The 24424-nt window shown below is 40.0% G+C and overlaps 1 long non-coding RNA gene across 1 annotated transcript in view; it reads right to left on the bottom strand.

Moving 5' to 3' along the window:
- Nucleotides 1-24424, bottom strand: part of LOC127483822 (uncharacterized) — a 206937-nt gene that overhangs the window by 96479 nt on the left and 86034 nt on the right. The window contains exon 3 of the long non-coding RNA XR_007910550.2: nucleotides 2739-2821. This is a non-coding gene — a long non-coding RNA (uncharacterized lncRNA). The remainder of the gene's footprint in view (nucleotides 1-2738; nucleotides 2822-24424) is intronic.

Genomic DNA, 24424 nt, shown 5'->3' with positions numbered 1-24424 from the left:
ATATTCTAATTTACATTCATTATTTTCTATCCTTCCCATTGGCTCCATCTTCTTTCTAAACCATCAATATTCAGAATATCCATTTCCCATCTAACAGAATGCCAACTTAGCACTCTGTGGGATACCCTCCAAGTTCACTCTGATGGACTCTCCCTTCTGAACTCTCCATCGGACTCCCCATGAAGCCCTGGTCAACTGCTCTAATCCCAGGGCACTGACCAAAATAATCACCAATTACCATTCAAATTTGGATCAGCATATGCCTCTGAATTTTCCCATTTTCCTTGGTCCCTTCTTCAGTCAAATCTTCTGGAAACTTCCCGAGGAGCCCTCCTCCCATCCCAAAAAAGATTTATGGATAAATAAAGCAAACTCCATCAGAAAATGTAACTGGCTTCTACTGAGTTCAAAAAAAAAAGTTTGACTTTATATAAATGAAAAAATCAAGCAGGATACACAGCAGACTCATAGAATGGCAGATGTCCTCAACAGCACTCTGGCCTCAGAATCAGCCCTTAAGGCATTCAGATCCGGCTGAAAAGCCCATGAGAGTATTTCAGGCATGGAAAGCCAAGACACTCTGGGGAAAAAAAAAAATGACCTAAATGAAAGATCTCTGTGAGTGAGATTCCAGTGGAAAGAACAGGTCATCAAAGAAGGAGGTACCTGTCTCTGAAGGGAGGAGAGAACTTTCACTTTGACTATGACCTTGTCTAAATATGGTCAGAGTCAGTGAACTCAAAAGGCTTCCATAGCTTTGGCAACTCATGACAAAAGCCTAGAGGGATTACTGATACCATAAACAAGAGTGTCAATTGGTTAAGTCAACAACAGGAGTCACTGTGTACTTACTCCTCCTGTAGGATCTCTGTCCTTAATGTGCTGTACATTGTGATTTAATGCTATAACTAGTACTCAAACAGTATTTTTCACTTTGTGTTTCTATGTGGGTGCAAATTGTTGAAATCTTTACTTAATATATACTAAACTGATCTTCTGTATATAAAGAGAATTGAAAATGAATCTTGATGTGAATGGAAGGGGAGAGGGAGCAGGAAAGGGGAGGGTTGTGGGTGGGAGGGAAGTTATGGTCGGGGGGAGCCATTGTAATCCATAAGCTGTACTTTGTAAATTTATATTCATTAAATAAAAGTTTGAAAAAAAATAAAAGATAAAAAAATCAGCATAGTGGTGGGAGTGGTGGGTACCACTTTTTTCACAAGAAACAAAGTATGCTGGTTTTTAAAGCCTGCCTCATATAGGAATTGAATAATTAAGCAGCATTTCAAAGTGTGGCTATTTGGAGAGGGACTTCTGTGGATTTGGGAACTCCCCAGAGTGGTGTTGCAAAGTGGTGCAAATCTATTTCCAGCCCAGACTCAAGGAAGGAAATGCCCCTTCCCGTAAAGAAAGCCTTATTATTATCAGTCCTCAGCACCACAAAGAGAGCAAAGACCCCAGAGAGAAAGCAGACACAACACCGGAGCCTCCAAGAGTCATTTTCATTAATGAGTAAAGTGGTTAACACTTTGCATAGCCTACTTGAGAGAAGGAAAAGTCTTCCAAATGAACCAATTAATTGATAACTGATGAGTTATGTTTAAGGAAAATTGAGAACATAGGGAAAGTTTGGGGCCCATAGTGATAAGGACATGACGCCAGAGGTAGACACCAGAGCAGATGGCCCAGGACATGAGCACTAGGACACAAAGGAAAAGATCTGAACCACTTCCTAGAAGATGTCTCCATAACTACATCATTTTAGACTATCGTGGCCACTTTATGAGGATGGAGGTGGAAATTCATTCCAAAAACACCACCTATCCTTAGACTATGTCAGACATAAATGTACAGAGTAAAGTATTTATAGATCTCATTAATTCAGTTAACCTCCACAAATATTTTATTATCTAATTTAAAGAATGCTTCCAGAGATCGTGACCACAGGGTCTCATGGTGGATAGGCCCTGCCTAATAATTCTCTCTCAAGGCTGGGCAGGCCCAGTGAAAGAGCACCGTTAATGAACACTGTATTAGCTAGACTAAAATCTGTCTTGAATGGGCTATAATTTATATTTATAAAAAATAACTTTTAGCAAATAATTTGAGTCATTTTTAAAGTTATAGAAATATTACTAAAAATTAGCAGCAATAAATGTTGTAAATATTTTTGAGGCTAATTTATGTGTTGGTGACATAAGACAGGACCATCATGTTTATATTCAAGTTCTGATGAAGGTCTGAATGCTAATAGAGTATTAACATCTTTAAATAATAACCAGCCTCCACCCCCAGGAAGTTAAAGCAAAGAAAAATTTATTCCAGATATTATAAATTATATATCGCTCATCTTGATCTCAGTCAAACTGATCATGTTTGCTTCACTTGAAATAAGGACATCTTTTTAAATTTGGGATCAGAGCCATTTTCTTTCAAAAGAAATAAAATCTAAAAACAAAGCAGCCATTATTTGCTATTAGCTACTGCAGGTCCCCATTCATCTACCAGGGACAGGGAACATCTGTCCCGTGGGCTGTCGAAGGCCCACGAAATCATTTAGTCTGGCCCTGCTAAGGAAACTGCAGGCGGGACTTGAAATTCAATAAAACCTTAACAGGTTAATTTTTAGATTATTAATTTTGTATTGCCAACAAGTGATGCTGTGAATATCTGAATTTCCCCTGAAACCCTGAAATCCAAGAGATCCATGCCTATCAGAAGTATGAGGTCCCTCTTACCTGCCAGGTCCCTACGATGGCTCAGCCAAGGTCTTTGGATCCAGAAGTACAGCACAGCAATTACAGAGCATTGTTCAAGTGACCTGCACCAAGTTATAACAAAAAGAACACTTCAGAAAACAAAAATTTCACTTTAATGACAGAACCAATATGAACCCAGTTAAGTCATTAAAGTCAATCCTAAAACTAGGCTTTATGTGGAAAACATTTTCCATCTATACTAGTTGGCATATATACTAAACACCACACCAAAACATACACAAGAGAGCACCTGCTATAACACACTATATTAATAGCATTATATACATGAGTACCAGAAATTATTCCCAAAGAAAATTAAAGGAACAAGCCTTTTATATTGATATTTAAGGATGTGAAAGATGTGTTATCAAATTCCTATTTTCTTCAGGACTCTGTTGATTGCAAGAGAAGACAATTTAACGAGGTTAAGGAAAGCAGTTTAGGAAACCCAAGAAAATCACACAAAAAAATGCCGCTGGACATGCAAGGCGGTAGTCAACCAGATCATCCTGACCGCTCCTTCTGCTGGGTGTGTCTTGATCTCTCCCCTCTCGCTCTCATTGCCAACTCACTTTCTCCAAATGCCAAGTTCTAAGTAGCAACCCTGGTTTATAGTTTATGACATCACCACCAGAGAGAGATCATCTCACCAGCTTCCAATTTACAAATTTAAACATCACAGGAAGGACCAAGTAGCCAAGCTCTGGGCAGAAGACCATCTCTAGCCAGGGATTTTGAAAACACCAAATGATTCTGCTCTGACAAAACAGGAATTCCGAGAGAAAAGGAAAGTAAGGTGCAGACTAAAACACACATCCACTACAATCTCATTCCATCGTGTAATACAGATCGAAAGAGCTGTTGGGGGAAAGGTCAGATTATTTTCCTTAACCAGCGATATTTTTTAATTGCTTCAATATTTTCAACTCTCACTCCTAGTCATTGATATCCCTTTGTCCTTTGCTTCATATGTTTAATCGGATTAATAACTGGCATTTTTAAACAGATTATTCTATTCTTACTTTCTTGAAATCACAGCTCCTAGTTCATGTGAACCTCAAAAATCTACACTTTCAAAGGGAGAGAAACAAACAAACGTGCTTCCAGAAACTAACACGTCTTCTCCTTTTGAAATGAAGTGTCAGAAGGAGAAAAGCACAATTAAAATATATAATTTTAAAAAGTCACTACCTGTCAACACAGAATGTTGTTGTAAGGCAAAATGGGTCAATAACTACTCCAAAATTCACAGTGAACCAACCCACAAACCAGAGGGCTCATACGCTTGCACACTGAATCTGCTCCCTCACTCCCTCTTCTGAGGGAGCGTAAATAACTGCACACACAAGGAAAATCTCTACAACTAGAAACTTGATACTCTCTCTATTAAATGACACAACACTGAGGGAACACATTAGGACAGGTAAAATCCCTTCTCATCACTTGCTAACTATACTTCTACCAGCTTGTGATACTCTCATTTTTAATGCTTCATTATATACATCCCCGTAGACATTTTTTTTGGAGAATTGATTCTACATCACGGATTTCTAGATGGTGATATAAACATTCTCCCCTAAACTCACTTAACACTACAAAGTTCTCCAAAAGTAGTATGTACTACAAAGCTTTAAAATTAGAATACTGTATCTCTAAAAAGAGTCATTTTAGAAGTCTGCAGGAAGCCAGAAATATTTTAGTTTTACTGAAAGAAATTGTTTTTCTGTAAGAACATTTTTATCTCCTCTAGAGCCAAGTCCTACTCACCTCCCAGCACCTCAGCCTACAGAATACTGCCATAGAGCTCCCACTCCACCCAGGTGGACAGGGCAGAATGCCCCGAGTCCTGACAGGTATCTAAACTCCCAAGCAGCATTTCTCTTGTTGAGTTCAGTGACAAGTAGATTGTGTGGTAAGGGGCTCTGCACACTGACATAAACCTAGGTGAGATAGGCTGGGGCACAATAAGAAAGACGACCAAGCCCAAAGCCCTAGTCCATGCCTCACCCAGTCACCACCCAGAAGAAAGGGACAGTAAGATTCCCCAGGAAAACAGCCCAGCCAGCCAGATCAGCACCCACAGAGTTAAAAACCACTCAAATCGATCCTCAGGAATGTACTACAAGATACCAAGAGGCTATGTGACGAAGTCTGTTATATCACAGTATGGGCTCGAAACCACACTGACCATGGTCCTTTCTGATGGCCGTGTACTTGCAGCAGCCACGGAAAGGAGACAATGGGATTATTACCTGGATTTCGATCACCTGAAGACAGAAAAACCAGCCGTTGTAATAGAGGAAAATCACGAGGCAACAAGGATGACTTGTTCTGAACATAGTCAGAGTGAAAATGCCAGCATCAAGAAGCCTAATCAGAGATTGAAGGAGAAAAACACAAAGCCAGATAAAATCAAATAGTTCCAGGCTGGTTTGATTCCCTCCTGGAATTTCTCCTATACCAGGTGAAGCCAGTACAGGATTGTATGCCATGTCTACGACTGATGGTGTAATGGATCAGAATATAAATTCCTGGAGGAGATGGAATCCACGGTGTTTCTTTTTTATTTTATGAACAGTACAAATCTTCCACAGTGCCCAAATATGATGGGACTTCAGAAAGATCACAGAAAATGAAATTAAGAGATAAGTTTATTTTAGTGCAAGACCAATTTGGAATCCAGGCACAGTTTTTTCAAAATACACACTGTCCATGAACTTTCTGAGGACTGCTCATATATAAACCCTGAGGTAACAACTGGAAAATTGTGAGATTTCCCCCACAATGTTTAAATTAAGTCAATTCACTGGACTGTAACAGTAAGAGAAAAATTCCAAATATATTCAAAACAGATCACTAGCACAGATGCAGCAAAGGCAATAATAATAAGATCCATTGAATAAATTCAAAGTGTCCCAACAAACACTTCATATTTTTAATGTAAAGAAAATGAAACAGACATTTCCAGAAAACTCTCTTCAAAATCAAAATAATAGGGTGTAGGAGTGTGGGGTAGTGTTTATTATCAGATACCAAAACTATTCCTACAGGGCTGTTGGAGAAAGATATAGACATACTGGAAGGAAAAAGTGTTGTTTCAAGGACAAATACCAACTCTTAGTTCTCACCCACACACCAATTACAGGATTTTCAGACTTGTGGGTATATAGATCCCTTGACAAGTGGACACTAGCACTGCACCAAGGGCAAATCTTCCCCCCACAGTGTTACGGGGACCACCAATTACAGATCTTTCTCAAGCACCCTGGTGACCCCAGAGAAAATAGCAACTGAGCAGAGAAGTGCAAGACAGGAAAATTGATGACCCTACAAAGCTAGAAAATACTCACTCTGGAAAGGGAAGGGATGAGGTTGCAATATGAACAATGAAAAAATGTTTAAATGAAGGCTTTTAACATCCTACCATAGGGGAGTTTAAGAGCTCCGACATTCCATTTCAGTTCAAAGTGATACTCTATAATAGTGCTATCCAACACAAACATTAATGCAAGCCACAGATGAAACAAATTTTCTAGAATTCACATTTAAAAAGCTAAAAGGAAACAGGTGAAATTAATTTTATTTCATGTACCCAAAATATAATTTCAATACATAGTAAGCAGAAAATTTTGTTAATTATATTATATATTTTTTCATACTAAGTCTTCGAAATCTAGAGTGCATTTTTTTATCTGAGACACAGAGAGAATTCCCATATGCTGGTTTATTCACACAATAGCCCCTGTCTAGGGTCAGAGTTGGGAGACAGGAATTAAATCCAGTTTTCCCACACAAGGGTGGCAGGAATCCAAACACTTAAGCCACAACTTCTGCCTCTCAGAGTATGTATTAGCAGGAAGCTATAACCAGAAGGCAGAGCCAAGAATAAAACCCAGGCATCCTGATACAGAATATGGGCATCTTAACTGACATCTTAACCATAACCAAACTCTTGCCCCTAGAGTATAATTTATTCTTATAGCACATCTCAATTCGGACTAGTCCCATTTCAAGGGCTCAATAGCTATGTGTGGCTAGTGACTACTATAATGGACATTACAACTCCATAAACACCTCAAGAATAATCATTCACTCATTCAATTAATATGCAACAAGAGCTTACTCTGTGCAAGACCTTGAGCAAGACACTAAGAATAATGCACTGAAAAGAATGAACACGTCTCTGCTCTAACAGACCATGGAGTGTGTCATATTGGCAAGAATACAGCCATTAATCGAGCAGAGTAGTAGAGAGCTGGACTGGAAGAGGAGCAGCCAGCACTTGAACCAGCGCCCATATGGGAGGCTGGCACTGCAGGTGAAGGCTTTACCCTCTCTGCTACAACACCAGACCTCCACTGCCCCCTCCCCCAACAAGAGCCTCTTAATCTTCTGACTCTTTGGTCAAAATGCCCTGTAGATGCACATTAAATGGCATAAATAGAAAATCTGGGCCAGCCCTTATATATCCACCAAAACAATCTACATGAAAATTATGTGCTGTACATTGAGATTTAATGCTATAACGAGTACTCAAAAAATATATTTCACTTTGTGTTTCTATGGGGGTGCAAACTGTTGAAATCTTTACTTAATGCATACTAAACTGATATTCTGTAAAAAAAAAAAAAAAAAGAAATTATCAATTCCCAACTAGACTCTCACTGGGATTAAACATGACAATAGGTCTGATCTGATTTCATCATCATTTAAAAAAAATCATCTATTATTTTTCACTTTATGTTTCTGTGTGGGAGCAAACTGTTGAAATCCTTACTTAATGTATACTAAGCTGATCTTTGTATATTAAGATAATCGAAAATGAAAAAAAAAAAAAAGAAAATTAGAATAGTCACCAAGCAAGTCTGCTTGTCACCACATTCTAAAGGGGTTAGAGAAATCCTGAAATCACAACAGAGATTACCATCTGACAGGTGGGTGAATAAAGTAGACAGCCTGTGACACTATCATGTCAGTCTTCCCAGAAGAGAACCAGGCACAGTACCCTCTAACACCCCTCCCACAGAAGGATATGTTTGTCACTATTATCCTTAACACAGAAGAACCAATGGGATTTTTTCCACTTCAACATGTCCAATTTCAGAATCTCACTTAAATGACTGTTAAAAAAATTTAACATCAAAAGAAATGTTTCAAAATTTTTTTTTCATTTGACGATTTAGAGATTAGTAGGCCTGTGTTCTATTTCCTTATCCATTATCCCAGATTTTGAGCTACAGATCATGTCTCTAAATCTCAAGGTCAACAGCAGTGCTCTGAAATAAAGCTCTCAGATATAGAAAGGAGGCATTTCCTAAGCAGTGCTCATCTCTCTCTCCTGGAACACACGACCACTGACAGCCACTGAGCTTAGCAACATTTTTAACCCCTTCCCTCTCGAAAGTATGCAAAGTGCTGTGAGTGGGTAGGACATTGCTATAGAGATAAATGTTTTGTCAAGCCTAATTTACTTTTTTAGAACAAATCACTACTTCAATATTGTTTATAGATTATTTTTCACCTTTCTGGGACCAGTGCAAATTAGGAGCCTGAGTGGTGATTACTGAATTAAGAATAAATTCTTCAACATCCATCAAGGTCTTCTACAATGGCCCAACTCATATTTCACATCTTCCTCTTATAAATTGAGTTTAGCTACTGGCCATTTCTGGAGCATACTACTCATTGCTTCTCACCTTGCTCTTTGCTAACAATACTGTCTCCTTTGAACTGGCTTCCTTCCATCTGCACCTATTGAAACCTACCTACACTTCAAGGCCCAGTTCAAATGCTCTCTCCTCAATGGCATTGCTAGATCATCGCAGCTGGAGTAAGTTCTCTCTCCACTGAATAATCCTAGCACTTAGACTAAATCCAACCCCTGGTGCTTTGCACGTCCTAAATTTAACTGTACTTACATAGCAGTAAAATCCATCTGTCTAACCGATCTGTTTCTTGATAGCAAAGATCTTGCTCAGATGTTATTATAATTCATTACACACAGGAAGTGTTCAATGAGTAATAATCTTTGTTTTAAAAAGTCTTCTCCAATGCTCTCCATCACTAATCAGATATTTTCGTATTTTCCATTTGCCTCGCACACAAAGGCTGTGTAAAAGGATAGGCAAACCCAAGGTCCTTTAATTAGCTTCCAAACTTGTTTGCACTACTCACCACATCCTAGCTTTCCTCCCAGCCATCATAATGTATTCATTATGGCTTTCATCCTAAACCCAGATGAGCCCCTCGGAGAAGTCAATCCTCCTTTGAAGCTACACTTTATAATCAGGATTTACAATTGGAATGGAAATTTGTTTTCCAGCCTATAGGCTGGTCCCTTAGGTTTCAAAATTTCTATTACTACAATCTAGTAAACATTTTTATTATGTGAGGAAATGTCCTCCCTCCTGTACAACAAATATATAAGTCACAGAGCAGACAAAGTTCATTCCGTGGTAGGTGGGTGATACCCATGACCCTAAGAGGAGCCCCAGCAAAGCCACCTGCCGAGGAGGCTGGGGATCTTAACAGCTTTGAGATTGGCATGATTGATAATCACTCTTCGGTCTGCACCTAGGTCACAGTCACCCTGCAACCTATTTTTCTTCCTGTCCAAGATACCTATGCCTTCCTCGCTTTATGTTTTGTTTTGTTTTGTTTGTTTGTTTTGGTTTGTGATGCTTCTACAAGAACAAATGATTCTGTATTCTATTCTAGAAGAATTAAAGCCAATCAGCTCATTTTCTGGGATTTTTCTGACAGCTTGTCTTGTGCCTCATCAGAGGCAGAACCCTAGATGCCTTGTGTAAAGGACACAGACGGTTTGGCCTCTACTAAGGAGCCTTTCTGTAGGGGGCAAAAAACAGCTGCTACTGTTAGCTTCTAAGGAAACACTGCCAGTTCTGGGGAGGTCAAAGTTCAGATTTAGCTAGTTGATTTCCAATTAAATCCTGCAATTTGGGAAATTTATGTTTCTAATTCAAAAAAAAAAAGCCAGATGGAAAAGACCAGGTCCTTAAAAGGTCATAAAATATTAACGAAGTGTAAGTAGCTTTCAAGTTCAAATTTTAACCAAGTATTCTAGGTGATCATGTCTACACTAGAGCAGGGACCACATAGCTGTGGGAGTCACAGTTCCATTTATCAGTGCCAAAGCAGCAAAACCACATTGGGTGGCAGACAGACCAGTGAGAAGGGAAGCTGCACAGAGACAGCTATATTCCTTCTTCCAGCCATTCTTCATGAAGAAGACCTGAAAGCAGCACGACTTAAAATGTTGCAAGGCATCACTATCCGCTTTCAACCTTCAGCTATCCCATTATTCTTCAACAAATTGAAATAGGGCAGAGTTTGGACAGGCTTTTATGCCCCATACTTCCAGAAGAATTCACAGAGATTGACCAGAAAGCAATGTTGCTACCTAAATGATAAAGGGATAATTCTAATTTAATTTAAAAGGGTGAGCTGTTAGGGAGTTGAACACCTCAGGGCTTATCCACAAGAGCTAAGGCTTTTTTATTGCTAGATTTATATATCCCCATACCTCCCAGATCAAAAATGAGTGAAAGTCATTTCCACATAATGACTCTCTGGTAGCCTATGGATAATGAGTTTGTTATCTTCATCCATCTCTCATTAGGAAGGGATTGGACCCTTTAAAAACACTGTACAGTGGAGCTAAACTTTATATAAAGCTTTTATGAAGAGTGAGATGAACAGAATTTCCCAGTACATTAGGGAAAGCAGAGTCTAACCTCGTCTGCACTGGTTGGATTTGGCAAACTTGACCTTGACCTGCTTCCTTTCCTACAGATGTGAAACAGAAGCACCCTCCATAGCAACCCATCTTTCACAGAGAGTGGTTGTCAGGATTCATGATATCTGTACTATAAGAAAAAGGTACAAATGTAATTGGCAGCTGTATTTATCCACTGTTCTCATCATGGTCATGGCCATGCCTCATAAAGACAAAAATTCAACAAGAAAAAGGAGGCAAAAGTTTGTTACTGAGGGTTGGCAATAGCACCCTTTCACCATAGGAGAATTTCCTGTGTTGAAGCTGCTGTTCAGCCACCCGCCTGGTACCCCAGGTGGCTAACATGCTGCTCTGAGCCCGTCTGACCCGGGAAAATTTTCAGGCCACTTTGGCATGTCAAGATGCCTCCTAGGAATGAGGAGCTGGTGAATGACGTCCACTCACCTGTCTCCTGAACTGGGCAGAGCTTCTGACTCTTTGTACGTCCAGTAGTAAATGACAGCAAAGGTAAAAGCCAGCTTTAACATAGTCCAACCTGTCATTCTCACCAGTCTTCAAACCCAAACCACATGCTTTCATCAGGCCTAGTTCACAAAGTCCGGCCAATCTGCACATTGCCAAAACCTTGAGGACAACTTTGCCTTATACATTGCTTGGCACAAGCAGTTCTCAACCCTGGCTACACACTAGAATCAACTGCAGAGCTCAAAAATTCAGTTGCCAGGCAGCCACTTGATGAAGTCCGAATCTCCAGGACGTGTCACTGCTTTCAAGTCCCCCCAAGTAATATGCAATTATAACCAAGGTTAAGAATCACTATTGCAAAATATCTTCCCTTTATAATATGAGTTCAGAATCATGATAACCAACTGATTCTGCTCTGCACAGGATTTTCTGGGTTTCAGCACTGAAAGTCCTACATTTTAGAAACTCCTTCATTTTCAAGAAAACCAGGATAGTTGATCAGCCTGGTGCTGAACTCTGTTTTTAACCATGATTGAAATGAGGGAGGCTCCTGCTAGTCTTCCTCTTTACATTGAAAATCCATCTCACATAAAAATCTACTGCTTCTTACCTACACTAGAAATGCTCTTCACTCTGCATCTTATTCCCCATTCAAAAGACTCTGGGGTAAATTGTCCAAAGTCCAGGAAATATTGACTTAAAGCAAAGAAATTACCTGAAAAAAGTTAAAAGTGGATTTCAATGAACATTTATTGAAAGCCTACTATATACCACACACAGTTTCAAATGCTATGGATTAAATGTGAATAAGAAGATGAGCTTTTTTAAGATTTATTTATTTATTCATTTATTTATCTATTTATTTGAAAGACAGAGATACAGAGAAAAGGAGAGAGAGAGAGAGAGAGAGAGAGAGAGAGAAAGAGAGAGAGAGAGGTGTATCTTCCATCTGCTGGTTCACTCCCCAAATGGCCTCAAAGTCCAGGACTGGGCCAAGCCAAAGCCGGGAGCCAGAAGCTTCTTCAGGTCTTCCACATGAGTACAGAGGCCCAAGGGCTTGAGTAACCCTCCAGTGCTTCCCCAGGCACATTAGCAGGGAGCTGAATCAGAAGTGGAGCAGCGGGGACTTGAATCAGCACCCAAATGGGATGCTGACACCACAGGCAGAGGTTTAACCATCTATGCCACAGCACCAGCCCCACAAGACAAGCTTACATTCAGAGTATTCGCACTCTGCCAGCACTGTAATATCCAAGAACAAAAAGGGAGAGGACCAAGAGAAACAGGAAGGAAATGAGTGAGGGATATTAAAAACTAGGCAAGGGGAACAAACTTGCAAAACTGTATTCTGTAAGTTAAAAGTTTAACCCTTATAGGAAAATAGGGTACATATCTGCTCAAAATATAAATATTAATGGTAGAAGAACAAAGACACAAAATTTTGCACAAGATTTTTTAAAGCATATTTATTCATACATCACTTTAGAATATATTTCCAAAATCTGAAAATCAAGGCATATAAGCTGATTCAGAACCACTTAAAGCTCATAGAAAACCCAAGGTCAATGAGCATTATAAAATCCAAAGTCCATCAGAGCTAAAGGAAGCTTTTTCACAGGTAATTTGCCTCCATTTTGGAATCTATATGCATTATACTATGAATAATCCTCTCTTATGTAACTACTTACCACAAGTAAAAATGAGAAGAGCATGTATGTGGACTGATAGGTCAAAGCATATGAAATAAGATATGCAAAAAACCGTGAAGAAAAACATCTCAGAAGTTGGTAAGAAAAAAATAAGAGGCCACTCTATTAATAAAAGAAAACATCAAAAATAACTGAAAGAAAGTTTCAGAATTCATTCTAGAACATTCTCAACCACCAGACAGATGATATGGTCAATTTGGAGAAAGTTTAAATATACTATTCTTGTAATTCTCCAGAAAAGGCAATTCTAGACTCTTCCCATTATTTTCAAATCTAATCAGAAAGTTGCCTATAACAGCTCTCTCTTTTCTCCTATTTTCATTTCACGTCAGATAAAAAAGCAGTATAACCAATCACCATTACAAGCTTCAGGATCCCTAAGAACATTTAAGTTCTATTTTTTTTTCCTTCCTGTGAAATGGATAAGAAAAACCAGTGAAAGTTTTTACCACATTGTATTACAACCTCAAATAACCAATCTCATAAGTTATAGTTGCATAACTATGGAGTCATTTCTTTTTTTTTAACTTTTATATAATGAATATAAATTTCCAAAGTACAGCTTATGGATTACAATGGCTTCCCCCCCATAACGTCCCTCCCACCCGCAACCCTCCCCTTTCCCACTCCCTCTCCCCTTCCATTCACATCAAGATTCATTTTCAATTCTCTTTATATACAGAAGATCCGTTTAGCATACATTAAGCAAAGATTTCAACACTTTGCTCCCACACAGAAACATAAAGTGAAAAATACTGTTTGAGTACTAGTTATAGCATTAAATCTCAATGTACAGCACACTAAGGACAGAGATCCTACATGAGGAGTAAGTGCACAGTGACTCCTGTTGTTGACTTAACAAATTGACACTCTTGTTTATGGCATCAGTAATCACCCTAGGCTCTTGTCATGAGCTGCCAAGGCTATGGAAGCCCCCTGAGTTCACCAACTCTGATCATATTTAGACAAGGCCATGGTCAAAGTGGAAGTTCTCTCCTCCCTTCAGAGAAAAGTACCTCCTTCTTTGATGACCCGTTCTTTCCACTGGGATCTCACTCGCGGAGATCTTTCATTTAGGTTTGTTTTTTTTTTTTTTCCCAGAGTGTCTTGGCATTCCATGCCTGAAATACTCTCATGGGCTTTTCAGCCGGATCTGAATGCCTTAAGGGCTGATTCTGAGGCCAGAGTGCTGTTTAGGACATCTGCCATTCTATGGGTCTGCTGTGTATCTCACTTCCCATGTTGGATCATTCTCTCCCTTTTATATTCTATCAGCTAGTATTTGCAGACACTACTCTTGTTTATGTGATCCCTTTGGTTCTTAGTCCTATCATTATGATCAATTGTTAACAAAAATTGATCACTGGGACTAATGAGATGGCATTGGTACATGCCACCTTGATGGGATTGAATTGGAATCCCCTGGTATGTTTCTAACTCTACCGTTTGAGGTAAGTCAGCTTGAGCATGTCCCAAATTGCACATCTCTGCCCTCCCTTATTCCCACTCTTATATTTAACAGCAATCACTTCTCAGTTAAGTTTCAGCACTTAAGAAGAATTGTGTATTGATTACAGTATTCAACCAAAAGTATTAAGTAGAACAAACAAAAAAAATACTAAGAGGGATAACATATTAAGTTGCTCATCCACAGTCAGGGTGAAGGCTGATCAAGTCACCATTTCTCATAGTGTTCATTTCACTTTAACAGGTTTCCTTTTTGGTGCTCAGTTAGTTGTCACCTATCAGGGATAACAAGTGGTATTTGGCAGGTATTTGGTAGCTGTGGCACAGAGAGTTAAAGCCCCAGTTCAAGTCCCAGCTGTTCCTCTTCTGATCCAGCTCTCTGCTATGACCTGGGAAAGCAGTAGAAGATGGCCCAAGTGCTTGCACCCCTGCACCCACATGCAATTCCTGGAAGAAGCAGCTCCTGGCTCCTGGCTTCAGATCAGCTCAGCTCTGGCCATTGCAGTCATTTGGGGAGTGAACCAACAGACGAAAGATACCTCTCCCTCCCTCTCTCTCTCTCTCTCTCTCTGGCTCTACCTCTCTAACTTTATCTTTCAAATAAATAAAATAAATCTTTAAAACATAAATAAATTGTATATGCTTATAGTCTCAGTGTGAAGTTTGATACATGTTTACAATGCAGAGTGATTAATAAAGCCAATTAATATATGTATCATGTCACATGCTTATGATTTTGGTCAATAAACCTCAAAAACAAATTCTTCCTGTTTCACTGGAATTTTGTACAATTTGACCAACATCTCCCCATTCCCTGCCCCACCTCCCAGTCTCTGGTGACCACCATGCTACCCTCTATTTTCATGGGTTTGACTTTTTAGACTCCACATATGGATAAGATCACACACTGCTCATCTTTTTTATTTCATTTAGTATAATACCACAGGGGTTCATAAATAAGTCACAAATAAGAGGCTCTTCTTCATTTTGAAGGCCAAATAGAATTTCATGTCATATACATATGATATGATTATATAATATATAATATATAATTTAATATATAATATATATTTTATACATCCTATATATACATCCTTTATCCATTCATCTGTTGACGGATGCTTACATTGTTTCCATATCTTGACTACTATGAAAATGCTACAATGTGGGTCAGAGTGCAACTATCTCTTTAATATACTACTTTGAATTCCTGTGAATGAAAATAAAGAAATGGACTAGCTGAACCTAATGGTAACTCTGTTTGTTGAGGTCTTTTTATTGTTTTTTTTTATTTTACTTGAACATCACAGTTTGAGAGAAAAGAGGGGGACAGAGAGAGAACGAGAGAGAGAGAGAGATCTTCCATCATCCAGTTCACTCCCCAGAAGACCACAATGGCCAGGAGTAGTTGTTCACTAGCCAGAGAGTAGGTGTTAAACATTTACCAGCACAACATTTATTCTAGCTCTCCACCCCTCTTGCGTGTATTCAAAGAAATCACCTGTAATTATTCTAAAATGGTGAATTCTGGAGCAGAAAAATAAGATCCTCAATGATAAGCATTAATGAAATGACCAAAGAAATACAAACAATGCAAAATTTTTCCTACCATAGTGATAGAATATAAGGGGGTGGGGTGTCCTGCATCTCAGCTCAGAACAGATTTGCCTTTAAAATGGAAGCACACCAAGATTCATTTTCGATTCTCTTTATATACAGAAGATCAGTATAGCATACATTAAGCAAAGATTTCAACAGTTTGCTCCCACACAGAAACATAAAGTGAAAAATACTGTTTGAGTACTAGTTATAGCATTAAATCTCAACGTACAGCACACTAAGGACAAAGATCCTACATGAGGAGTAAGTGCACAGTGACTCCTGTTGTTGACTTAACAAATTGACACTCTTGTTTATGGCATCAGTAATCACCCTAGGCTCTTGTCATGAGCTGCCAAGGCTATGGAAGCCCCCTGAGTTCACCAACTCTGATCATTTTTAGACAAGGCCATGGTCAAAGTGTAAGTTCTCTCCTCCCTTCAGAGAAAGGTACCTCCTTCTTTGATGACCCGTTCTTTCCACTGGGATCTCACTCGCGGAGATCTTTCATTTAGGTTTTTTTTTTTTTTTTTTTTCCCCAGAGTGTCTTGGCATTCCATGCCTGAAATAGTCTCATGGGCTTTTCAGCTGGATCCGCATGCCTTAAGGGCTGATTCTGAGGCCAGAGTGCTGTTTAGGACATCTGCCATTCTATGGGTCTGCTGTGTATCTCACATCCCATGTAAAAAAAATAAATAAATAAAAATAAAAAAATAAAATGGAAGCACACAAATGAGTGCACAGTGTGGAAGGGGCTGACACCCTACAGAACCCGAAGACTCATGGCGAGGGCACAGCAGATGCTTCGGCCTCTCTGCACAGGCCACATCAGGGCACATGGAGTAGACAGGGTGGGCAGTCCCGCTGTGGGGCTCCGAGAAGAGACCTGACTCCTATATAAGATTTACCCAGTGTCAAAGGCGTCTTTCCTTCCCACAGCCCCACAATAACACCCTTTGTGAAGCTTAAATACAAAATCTGATCCCAAAGCTTTTCCTCTCTGTCATATCAAAGTCATACCAAAGAGAGGAAAAAAGGCAGCCTCTTGTTGCCCATTCTCAAGGTGATTTTCAAGGTAAGAGATATTCTATTTTTGGGTTCGTGCTTTGTAAGCACAAACATAAATTGCTGTGAGTCCTGACCGGCATGTTTCAGTTTGCATTTTTATCCACACACAGTGAATCATAGGTTTCCTGGTTCTTTCCCAGGAATATGTCTCGTGTGTCCGGCGCCTGCCCCCTAATCTTTCACATTCCTTTTTGTGACAGTCTAAAGTGAAGGTGCGGCAGGTCAAACTCTCATTGATTTGGCAATGCTTCCCTTGGCTTCGAGGAGAGGAGAAATGTTTCCAGTCCCTTAGGAGACATAAAGGTAGAAAAGCAGGATCTTTCAAAGGTGGTCATACTGTGTCCATGTGAGCAGTTTCCTGAGCCAGCCAGGGCCATAACACCCCGTGCCTGCTGCTCACACAGAGGCACCCCATGTCAGGCCACCGGCACAGACGCCCACCTAACCCTGCTTGGGCTCCGATGACCCACACAGGGCTGCCTATCATGGAAACAACCCTTTCACCTCACACAAGCTTGCAAAGGGCTTGAGTTCTGGAGTGCCTTTCAAGTTCTCAAATTTGCAATGGATTTTCTCTCTTTGCCTAAATGATTTTCTCTCAAAGTTTCTGTGTCCAGCAGAAGGAAAAAAAAGAAGGAAAAGAAGGCAGTGAGGAGGAAGGCAGGAGGGGAGGGAAGGAGGGAGGGAAGGAAGCGTCCAGGGACATTTTGCAAGCGCACACCTCTGCATACCTGTAAAATAAACCCTTTTCTTCCTGCTGCCTTCCCAGGTCCCTGACTGCCAATGTGACTCAGCTGTGGCAACACCCATCAACACCGAAGCCACACGCTATTTGCAATTTCTGTATGTCTTAACAGTTCACTCTTCTCCCAAGATACTTTGCAGGAACGGGAGGAAGGGGTGGAAATGAAAGGTTAAGGCTCTGCAGCGGCCCTGGGAATTTTTTAACTAAGAGGTGTTGTCACGCTACTAAGCCAGCAAATAAACAAAAAAATCTTTGTTTCCCCAGAACTCATTAAAAAAAGAAAAGCAAATGCATCACAAAATTAGACTTCACTAAAAATATTTCATTAATTCAAGGTGAAGCGTACACTGGGCTCCGGCTGCTTTGCCTCCTGAGATGGCACTGACAGCTTGATACCACGAAGCGAGGGCATAGCAGGTGAACTCCGGAAAGGACATACTTGATCTGGGAAAAGTAATGGGAGAGGCAGTACCGAAAGCTAGCTGGGAAAAAGGGTTTATATAGGAGCCTTGCTAGAAGTCATTCCCATTGTATCTAGCAAACAGAAAGCGCAAGGGACAGGGTACTCTGAGGACAGCTATGGACACTTATTTGCATTAGAAGGTAAGCAAGGAGCAGACAAGGAGGTTTAATTAACTTTGCCTTTTTATTAGTACTGCTCTGTAATTAATTATCTCGGGCCCTAAAACTATTCATTGTGGGTGTGGGGATGGCAGGAGGGCATTGATCTTGATCTCTTATTGATGGGATCTTAAGAACAAAGGATTGGTCATATTTTTTAAGCCATTTGTGACTCATGAAGGCTTTTCAATTTGGAAAACACCAGCAACTAATACGTCTCCCTTGTGGAGTGCACAGATCCCTAAGAATGTGCAAGATGATCGTTTAGGGGACTGGGAAAAAATACTGGAGCATCTATATGTATTTATATTTTCATCTTCACATCTACTAATAGGTAATCTTTGAATCAGCTCTGATACTCTTACTCAGTAAACATGTCTGATGACCAGGCAGTCCAACATCACTGACCTAGACGTGTCCCTCAGGGGAGCCAGGGAGCAAGCAACCCTGCTCATGCTTGCTTGGCTCCCAGCACTCCACTCTGTATCACAGCTCACAGGTGTCCAAGAAGGACAACTCCTAGACCATGTTATCTACTTTTACTCAAACTAATCCTTTCTCACCAGATACTCTGATGGCGTTCAGGTATCTCTGCTCAGAAAAACAATAATAATGTGAACGCAAGTTAAAAAGAAAAAAAAAAGTTGGAAGAGAGCAAAGCTGACATTTCTTTTGCTTTCATTACAAGCTCATTGTCAGCTATACACTTAATCGGTCCCTTCAAGGTAAATTAGATGTTTTAACAATAAGCAAGAAAGTCACTTCTTTTCCCAAGAAATTTGTGCTATGGAAAAAGCATTGTGAAGATGAATGTTCAGAAATGTTTCCGCCTTTCCATGATTTTGTTGAGTAAAACACGGTAAGTATGTCACTATAAACACGCTCCTAACTGAACAGCTTTGAAATCTCCCATATGGAGACTTTCAGTGGGTTTTGAATGCCTTTGTGAAAAAAAACATTAAAATGCATTATCTTCAAATTAGTTTTGCAAGCACATCTGATTGAGATCACAGAAGATGGAAATTTACTTGCCATATTTCAACAAAAACCATCGCAAGATGAATTTTAGTTTGAAAATTAACTTAGATGATTAAGTCCATGATGCACTTCCACTTGAAAATGTTTGAAGTGTATTTTCAACTGTGTAATAATTGAAAACTATCTCAAAATAAATTTGAATTCAACACACACCTTCTAATTGCTTCACTGCAAAATTTTAAACTCCTAGTTAACAACTAATAAGGTATATTACTTTGTTCTCATTTAAAAATAGTAACACTATTTTGATGAGAGCAAAAACATTTTGTAACTTGGAGCTGGTGCTGTGGAGTAGTGGGCTAAGCCTCCATCTGCAGCGCTGGCATCCTGTATAAGCACCAGTTCATGTCCCAGCTGTTCCTCTTTCGATCCAGCTCTCTGCTATGGCCTGGGAAAGCAGTGGAAGATGGTCCAAGTGCTAGGGCCCCCTCCACCTGTGTGTGAGACCTAGAAGAAGCTCCTGGCTCCTGGCTTCAGATCAGACAAGCTCCAGCCATTGTGGCCATTTAGGGAGTGAACCAGCAGATGGAAGACCTTTCTCTCTGTCTCCCCTCTGTCTGTAACTCTACCTCTCAAATAAATAAAATCTTTAAAAAAATTTTGTAACTGTAAGCAGAAAAAGAAAATCATTTAAAGTATTTTATGTAATTCCTTTTAATTAAAGTGTGTATTTTACTATAAATGTGCATTGCTCTTATTTGTAGGCATCAACAATAAATACAGGTGGATTATGGGTAAATATTCAAATGTATTTTACTGATAGAGACACAAGATTCAAACAGCTTTGTGAGCATTGGTCTACAATGCTTATGATTGGGTGAGAATGCGCTTCCAACACACTAAGGGGCCTGCTGGGTATGCCAAATAGCTAAAGTTCCCTTGTTGGTAAGTTAGAGACAATCAAGGCACATTCAGAGGAGTGTCTCAGTAAAGCTGCAATTAAAAAAACAAGATGCCCTCAAAAGTAGGCCACTAAATACAGGCTGTAAGTATCCCATGAACCTCAGAATACAACAAATGCCCACGTTGGTTCCAGTCCTCTGCTTAAATGCACTTGGAAATGCTGACTATGACTAAAGTATGCTTTTCACCCAAAGGTTCCTAACACCACTAAACTGCCTTCGACCTTAGAGGGAAACTTCAGGTTCACAGATAACGTCAATATTTCTGATAATCAAAGCACAACCTGACAGCGTTTGCGTACCCTACAGGTCATATTTCCTCAGTCCTAGATTCAATACTCCCCGGAGCTTTCATTCTCAGAGTGTAAGCTCCGAGTCTGGAAGCACCTGCAAGGTCCTCTCTCATCACCCCTTGCTAGGGCTGAAGCCTTGCGCCTCCTCCTTTCACCGCCAGTCACCAGCCACCACTACACACCAGCCCTGAGCTCGCTCTCAAAAAAATTCTGACTCTGCTCTTGCTGCTCCCTCGGCCTAGAAGGGTTTTCATTCGCTTCTTCGGGTCTCTCCTTGAATGTTGCCTTCCCTGGACATCCTCCTGCAACCTCTCTATCTCTACCAGATTCACTTATTTTCCTTAACCCCTAGCATCAACCCAATCATATTTATTTGCAATTGGCCCTACACATCCATGAGTTCTTCAATCAACCATGGATTGAAAATATTTCAAAAACTATGCGAGGTGAATATGTGAAGACATTTTTCTTGTCATTATTCCATAAGAAAATACAGGATAACAACAGATCACACAGCATTTACATTGTATTAGGTATTATTAGTCACCTAGAGATGATTTAAAATATACAGGAACATGTGTGGATTTTGATATCCTCGAGGAGGTCTGAGCCAATTGATCCCCAACAGAAACTGAACATCAACTGTACTTTTTTTTTAATCAGGCTTAAGAAAGATTTCAGTTTTTTATTCATTGTTATATACCCAGTACTTGGAACACAGCCTGACACACAGTAAATGTCTTTTGAATAAATGTTACCTTAAGCAGACAATGGTAGAGTTGTCGCAAAATGCTCCAAAGGACAAGGAGAAACCATCTCCACCAGTTCATCCAGCATTTGTTGTGCGTTTACTATGTATACAGAGGTACTGCTAGACTGCGTGAAGAAAAATAAAGACTGCAAAGTTCCCTCAAGAAATTCATGATTCAATAAAGATCATTGAAATCACTGAAATATCCAACAGGCTGTCGGCTAAGCACATGAAAGAGTGATTAGGAGAGGATGAGGACGACCGAATTGGCTGCTGATTAGACAGGGAACACAGAACACCAGGACTAACTTCAGATAAGAAAGTATCTGAACAAATCCTCAAAGGCAAAACGTTGCTCGTAATGTTAAGCGTGCCACACATGACGTACTGTGATTCACTTCTCTCTATGGTTATTTTCAGTTTCTCCCTCTCACTACTTCACAGAGGAGTAAAGAAAATGTCTTTATAAATTTATTTGCCATTAAGGAGTTTAGAGCTTCTTGGAAGTCTAGGAATTAGTAGAATCTTAACAGAAGTTGTTGAATTGAGAATCAGAGAAACTTGGCCCCCCTTAGCACAGGGACATTGTCCCATTAGAGAAGAAGAAGGGTAAGCTAAAGGGACTGTGATGTTCCCTGTCTAAAGGGAGGAAGACGATATGATTGGTTAATTTTAACATCAGTACTTTATTTCAGCAAAAGTCATATTTTTGTCAGGCTTACCAATCTTATTCCATTTTGCCCCTTAAAAAGGATAACAGGGAGTAATCAAAGTCCCATAAATCTCTATTAATCTTTGCTTCAAACAGCATCTTGAGGATCAGAACATCGAATGTGACATCTTCCACGGTTTTCCCCTGAGTACTCAAGTCCTTTTGTGCCAAATGGGAAGAGATAGGTAGGAACCAAGGATGACCATACTTGCACTCACTAGCTCTTCCATCTCATTCTATTATTTAACCAGTCTCCAAAAAGTTTGTGGAAAATATATATTTGCACCAAAATAAACTAACCTTTTAATTTTATTTTTCCATCAATTTTCAAAGGTATCCTAATAGATCTGTTATCATCGACACTTAGTGGTTCAGAAGCACTGAAATACCAAGTTTAAGAGTTCTTGAAACTATTGAGTTGCTAGACTAAAACAGCGCCTAGACAGAAAAGACTTTGGTTATTTAAAATTATTTCCCATGTTATTAGATATGCAGAATATTCCAGCAACAGAGTAAGAGTGGGCTAGTGGTAGACAGCCTGGAAACCCATAGGCACCTTGAGGTAACAACTGGAGTGTATCCTTCATTGCTGATAGTTAACATCAAAGGTGACATCAAAAAGGATTTCCCATGCAGTAGACACTTGGTACAGCAGTTAAGAAATCACTTGGAACACGCACACTACAAGCCATATCTGAGTATCTGGGTTTGAGTCCTGACTCTGCTCCTGACTGCAGCTTCCTGTTAATTCACACCCTAGGAGGCAGTGGGTGATGGCTCAAGAACTTGGGTCCCCACCACCCACATGGGAGATCTAGACTGAGTTCAGAGCACCTGGTTTCAGCCTGGTCCAGCACCAGCTGTTGCAGGCTTTTGGGGAGTGAACCAGCAATTGGAATTGGAAGAGATGTTGCTGTCACTCTCTCTCCCTGTCCAAAAATAAAACCTCTCAGAAGCCCTAACCTGTTTGTTTTTTTTACAACAGTAAACCAGTTGTCTGATGATGAGTGGGTTCTAAGAAAAGAAGACAACGACTCCAGCATGATTTACATATTGAGTAAAGAGTTAAAGAAAAATATTACATAGGGTTGGCATTGTGGCGCAGTGGGTTAATGCCCTGGCCTGAAGCATCAGCATCCCATATGGGCGCCGGTTTGAGACCCAGCTGCTCCACTTCCAATCCAACTCTCTACTATGGCCTGGGAAAGCAGTAGAAGACGGCCCAAGTCCTTGGGCCCCTGAACCCACATGGGAGACCTGGAAGAAGCTCCTGGCTCCTGGCTTTGGATTGGCGCAGCTGTGGCCATTGCAGCCAATTGGAGAGTGGACCAGCGGATGGAAGACCTCTCTCTCTCTCTCTCTCTCTCTCTCTCTGCCTCTCCTCTTTCTGTGTAACTCTGAGTTTCAAATAAATTTTTAAAAAGATAGAAAGAAAAATATTATATGCTACATTTGAAATGGCCTATAAGCACAAAGCAGTTGAACACAGACAACTCTTCCTATTATAAATAAACATCTATAGCTTTTAATCAAGTACAAAATACTATCTCCTGCTTGAATAATTTTCTTGAAGAAATTAGAATATGCAAATCAAAGAAGAAAGATGTCTTCGGGTAATGCTTTGATTATATGACAAGAATCTTTATCAGCAGCCATGAATGTCACTTATCTCCAAATATTCTTCAGAATAAAAGGCAGAAGTAGTTGCTATATGAGCAACTCACACAGATAATCATAAAGCTCAAAAGAGATTAAGTGGGTCTGCCAACACACTTTGTAACCATGCTCATGTTTATAACTTTGTGTGGATTCAGAATCAGTGAGTAGTTACTGCTTAGTTCATAATGTCCTTTTGGACAGAGTCTGATTTCCAGAGCCAAGGAGGAAATCCTCATGTGTTTTATTTGACACTCAAGAGGTTAATTAATTACTAAGCAGGTAGTATGTATTTCATTTCCAGGAAGAGATAGACATCTCCCCAAACAGCCCTCGGGCACAATGGAAGGCAGAGGAGAGATCTGATCTTCATGTCACTATTGATGGAGTGAATATTCTTAACAGATATTCAGCGGCAGTCTAATAAGACAACACAGCTCACAGCGGAAATTTGAGAGATTCTGAGATGCAATAGAAGATTCCAACTTGCTTTCATTTTGTTCCATGTCCAAGAAATTTAAATATGAAAATGTTCCTTGTCTCTCCTCTACCACCCCCTTGTGAATGTATGTGTTACTTAGCACACAGCAGAAACTCCCACCGGCAACAGTCATTCTAGCCCCACACAAGCATCCAGATTTGACTCCTAGCCACAGTGTCTGGTGAAACCCTTTCCCACTCTCAATATTCGTTATCCTCTTGCCACCTCATAGAAATGGCCTTGATGCATCCCAAGCCACAGACCACAACAACTGCAACCTGCAGACCCAAGCAAGTTGTTTAATATCTCTTGTATACTTCATTCTGTTCTGAAAAGCAGACTGAAGCCACGCTTGAGAATCACATGTGCAACATTACTCCAATAAAAGCAAAATCTGTAGCC

The sequence above is a fragment of the Oryctolagus cuniculus genome, chromosome 12, assembly GCF_964237555.1.
Source record: "Oryctolagus cuniculus chromosome 12, mOryCun1.1, whole genome shotgun sequence".
Lineage (NCBI taxonomy): Eukaryota > Metazoa > Chordata > Mammalia > Lagomorpha > Leporidae > Oryctolagus > Oryctolagus cuniculus.
The sequence above is the reverse complement of the archived record's forward strand: the minus strand, read 5'-3'. Positions and strand labels throughout refer to the sequence as shown.